Source organism: Dama dama, chromosome 17 (genome assembly GCF_033118175.1).
Source record: "Dama dama isolate Ldn47 chromosome 17, ASM3311817v1, whole genome shotgun sequence".
NCBI classification, from domain to species: Eukaryota; Metazoa; Chordata; class Mammalia; order Artiodactyla; family Cervidae; genus Dama; species Dama dama.
In genome coordinates, this window is record NC_083697.1 from 26,822,435 (window position 1) to 26,827,835 (window position 5,401).

Genomic DNA, 5,401 nt, shown 5'->3' on the forward strand with positions numbered 1-5,401 from the left:
CCCTATCTAACCTTCTCCTTGATTCTCTAATTCATCCAATACTTTTATTAATACATTTATTTACTAACTTAGCCATAGTCGGTTTTAATGACCTACAAGCAAGGAATGTCACTGATACAGAAACCTTCTTCTAAATGCCAGGTGTGTACTCTAGATGCTGAGGTCATAGAGATAAAGGATATGATTTTTCAATGGCAAAAAAGTACAATATAATGAGGAGCTGGACATACTAAAGCAAAATTTTAAAATAATATGTATAAATATGTAATGATATATATACAGAAACTCTGATGGAGGTATATGTGAAGACAAAAGGAATAGAGAAATGATTGCCTGTGTTTGCCCCGGGGTCAGGCACTTTCACAGGGGGGAGACTCTGGAGCTGAGGAGAGAATGCTGGCAGAGGAAAGCAGTCATGCTGAAGAGTGGGGAAGGGATTCTGGACCAACGTGTAGCACGGGCTATAATAGAGAATTATCAGGGAGTACTGAGAAGTCGCTACAGTAATGGGAAAGACACCTGGTGGGAAAATGGCAGGAGGGAGGGGAGACTACATGTGTAGACTGATGCCACACTAAAGGATTCAGACTTCAGAGAAGAGCTTGTGTGCGCTTAGTCACTCAGTCGTGTCTGACTCTTTGCGGCCCCATGGACTATAGCCCAGCTGGCTTCTCTGTCCATGGGATTTCTCAGGCAAGGATACTGGAGTGGGTTGCCATTTCTTGCTCCAGGGCATCTTCCCTACCCAGGGATGGAAACTGAGTCTCTTGCATCTCTTGCATTGGCAGGCAGATTCTTTAGCAGTAGTGCCACCTGGGAAGCCCTAGAGAAGAGATTACAATAATATTAGATAGATTTTTCTAAAATGAAGAGGGTGAATGAGAATAATTCATGAGGTGAAAACAGACAGGATGGTGGTGTTTCTTTTGTATGCCTGCTAAGTCACTTCAGTCATGTCCCGACTCTATGGACTGTAGCCCACCAGGCTCCTCTGTCCCTAGGGTTCTCCAGGCAAGAATACTGGAGTGGGTTGCCATGCCCTTCTCCAGGGGATCTTCCCGACCCTCAAACACATGTCTTTCTCTTACACTTCCTGAGTTGGCAGAAGGGTTCTTTGCCATTAGCACTACCTAGGAAGCCCAGTGGTTCTCTTAGAAAATTTCATATTTTAAAGAAAGTGAAAGTGAAGTCCCTTAGTCATATCCAACTCTTTGCGACCCCATGGACTGTAACCTATCAGGCTCCTTTGACCATGGAATTTTCCAGGCAAGAATGCTGGAGTGGGTTGCCATTTCCTTCTCTGGGTGATCTTCCCAACCCAGGGATCGAACCCGGGTCTCCTGCATTGCAGGCAGACGCTTTACCATCTGAGCCACCAGGGAAACTGAAATAACATCTCTCTTCACAACATCTCTTATGTTCCTTTTACAAAGCTGCAAGTATCGTGTCTCAATAGCAGACTTGACTTTTTGGACTTTTGATTATTAAAAACCAGCATGTAAATCTCTTTTATGTTTCACAGTCCTAGATAAGTCTGTCACAATCTTCCTATCCTGTCTCACCTCTTCACATGTTACTGTAAAGCAATTTAAAAAAAAATTACCTCATTAGGAGGAATGTTAGAAAGTTGCAGTGTCTTTCAACAAGTTGAAGGGTCAGTATCTTGATTGTGTATGTTGCTATTGCATTCCCAAAGGCATGGGTGAAAGCAGAAGTGAGTTGAGGGTAACAATTAAGTGCAAATAACTAGAGAGGTAGAATGTGTATAGGGACAAGGAGTTATAGATAATGAGATAGTGATGGTATAACTGAAAGCAACAGGATGTCTCAAAAAATTTAATAGAAGATAATGATCAAAGTGAAGAGGTTCCTGTATGCAGAAGGCAAGACACACAAGCTTAAGTTCTGCAAATGAAAGATTATTTTCCCCCTCTAGTTACTATGTTCCCTTGTTCTGGGCCAGGCTGTCGCTGGATGATGAGGAACAATTGTGCTCATGATCTTCTCTTGCTAGACTATAGGAGAAACCACGGTTTACATCATGTTTTAGTTCCAGGAGCAATCCTTAAGTTCTGTTTTAACACATATTGTAGCTGAAACATTAAGGAAAGAGAATGTAGAGTGGGTGTGATAGGAGGGGCAGGAATGGTAGAAAGGGAGAAAAAAGGAGAGGAAGGGAGTGACAGGGGAAGAGGAAGCAGTGAACGAAAAGGAGGAGGAAAGTGGAAGAAAGAAGAGTCTCTAAAGGAAGGGAATGAAGACAGATCGACCCAGAAAAAAATAATCAATTGAACTAATTCCAGCTACTCTCTGGCTTAAATGGAAATTGTGGGTCAGCCAGGCATCTAAATACTTTAGAGAGATTGTTCTAACATTGCTTAAATGTTTGTTGAATTAAAACAACTTAAATAAACTTTTGGATTTTAAAGAGAAAGGGGAAGGCTGTGGAGAAAGAAAAAGAGCTGCTGGAAGAAAACATGATGGAAATTATGAAACATTATTGGTCTAAAATAGGAAACAAATCACTTATCATACATGAGGTGAAAACCAGGAAGTTTGGGAAAAAATGGTTAAGGCTCAGAGAAGCTTCATCGCCTCTGTTGTCTGTGACATTTAATATGTTGCAAGAGAAGTGTAGAAATTAAACTCCTCTGTAGAAGGAAGCTGCACAATGGCTCTGGGGATTTCAGTTTTTTTGGAAACTGTAGACTTGGGAAGTAACATTTTGGTGCTGTTTACTTTGTATATTATTATAGATTTAAAAACTAATATTTAATTGCATCTTGGTTTAGTAAAAGAAGAGCTGGTCATGGCTTTAAAATATACACAGACACATTCCTCAAAGGATACATACCGAATTGTTAATAGTGCCAACTTTGGGGAATGGGAGTGGGTTTGGGGCTGAGTGATGCTTTCAACTTTTACTTGACATATTTTTGTGATTTATGATTTAAAAAGTTAATTTTTAAAGTGAACATTTTAAGCAATTTTTTTTTTTTACCACCCAACCATACTTTAAATTTTTTTCTTGAGATTATAAAATGGATACATGCTGGTTGTAAAAATTTGTGATGATTTATTTAATCAGCTCCTATGGACAAATCTTTAGGCTGTTTCTTTCTTTTTTTTTTTTGCTATGACAACCACTGTTAAAGTGATCATGCTTGTATGTTTCTTGTATTCCTGTATTTCTGTAGGATAAATTCATAGAATTCCTGAGTCAAAGCAATTGTGCACGTCAATTCTGAGGAATATGCTAAATAGCTTGTTGAAATGTTATAGAAATTTATACTTCCACAAAAGTGTATGATTATGCTAATTTCACCAAGAATGGATATTCATTTTCTTTTAAATCTTGGCCTATCTGATAAGTAAAATTTATTTCTTCTTGTTTAAATTGAATTGATTATTAGTGAGGTTGGGAATAGTTTCGTATGCTTAATGGTGGGTAGTTATTTTAAAAGAAATTGATTTGTCAGAACTTTCTATATAAAGTGGTATTTATCCTTTACCATATATATTGAAAATATTTTCTCATTTGTACTGTCTTTTACCTTTGTAGTGTCTCTTTATATTAAAGTGTTATGTGTCAAGTTTTTTCTTTAGGGCTTCTGGGTTTCCGATAATCATTGGAAAGAATGACCGAAGTATTCTCATCTACATCACTGCCATCTTACTGGTGAATAGTGGGAACTCAAAGTGAAAGAAAGTGTCAGACTCCTTGTGACCCGTGGACTATAGCCCACCAGGCTCCTCTGGTCCCAGTCCATGGATTTCCCAGCAAGAATACTGGAGCGGGTTGTCATTCCCTTCTCCAGGGGATCTTCTCGACCCAGGGATTGAACCTGGGTCTCTCCAAGTGCCAGCAGATTCCCAGCCACCAGGGGAGCCCAAGCTATAGGGAATCAAGGTGATAGACACTATTAACCACCTTAAAATTTTAAAAAATACCTCTCCTACGTTTTGTGGCCATTATTTCTTCCTTATTTTCCTAACAGTCTTTAGCAACTATTACATGTTACTCAGAAGGCAAAGTTTAAAAATTAAAAGATAATTGTATGATTAGAAAAAGAAAGAAAAGACTAAATTCTCATTTTTCAATCCCTATCATGAATGAAATACAAGGTGTAGTCTCTTTTTAGGAAAGAGGTCATGCTGTGTAAACCATTTATTTAATGGCACATCAGTGTGTTCCCATCTGAGTCAAGGTGAAGATGTATATATTGTGTCACTCATGCGGTGAGGAACAGTTCCTAGTAGTCCATTCCTGCTTGTACCATTGCCATAAAGGGATTGCTGGATATCAAGCTCACCATTGAATAAACCACACCTTGCTTCCCCAAATGAGAGAGAGGAGAAATACAAATTTCTCTCAGTTACTAAATTTAGTCATCCCATACAGTTAGGTCTGCCTGTTTTTGTGTCCCAGCACATATAAACAATATTTGTCCTTAAAGGCCCAACACAGATACACTTTTCTCTGTGAGGCCTACCTTAATTTCTCTACCCTGGATCTATTATTTCTGTTTTCTAAATTCTCTTAGCCCTTTGTGTATACTACTGTTCTCTGAGTATTTCTATCTTGTTTTCTAGTTAAGTAGCCATGATTTATTTCTATTAGAATGTAAAACTCTTTCAGTAGGGGAAAGCTGTTTGTTTAAATCAACTTGGTTATTTCCTCACAGTGCTTATTATGATGACCTTACTCATATGAATGGGTAAAAACAGAATTAAACTAAGTTGGAGAGAAATATAGAAATTCAAAATTAGAACTCAAGGCTATATAGATGGTTTTCTCATAAGATAGGAAGACCAATAAAATGATTGAAAAGCTGATAGCTAACACAGGTAATTCAGTTATAATGGCTAACAAACAAGAAAAAAAAAATGCCAATCTTCGGCTTACCTACTTTTGCTATATAATTATTTAAAAAATCATCTCAAATAATTATGAATTATAGTGGCCTGTTCTGCCCTTTGAGGGACTATTCAATAACTTACTCCTCTTACTCCAAGAAAGCCAGTTTATTTTATAAATAAAATTTTATTTTAATTCACAAAAACTAAGAATATACAAAATAGTTCACTGAACTAGGAAGAAGAGAAAATTAACATGCCTAACAGCTGATTTGTATTAAAATTTATGATATTTATCATTCTTCATATAGGTATGATTCAGTAAAGCTCATACTTCATATACATACAATTAATTTTGTTGAATTTTTGACATGAGGGTTCAGTCTAATATAGTAATTGTGGAGACAAAAAAAGATATTCTGCATTAAAACAGATTTTAACCTTCTCAGATAAGGGCTGCAATTCTGTCTTATATTGCCATTTTATTTGAATCACAGGAACGGGCTTTGGGATCCTTTGAAATCTACAGACTTGTAGGTCTGTA

General features: G+C 37.4%; 1 non-coding gene across 1 annotated transcript; it reads right to left on the reverse strand.

Moving 5' to 3' along the window:
• Window positions 1-1,310: 1,310 nt before the first annotated feature.
• TRNAC-GCA (transfer RNA cysteine (anticodon GCA)) lies at window positions 1,311-1,382 on the reverse strand. Its single transcript has one exon. It is a non-coding gene; the product is annotated as a tRNA-Cys (tRNA).
• Between the last annotated feature and the right edge of the window lie 4,019 nt (window positions 1,383-5,401).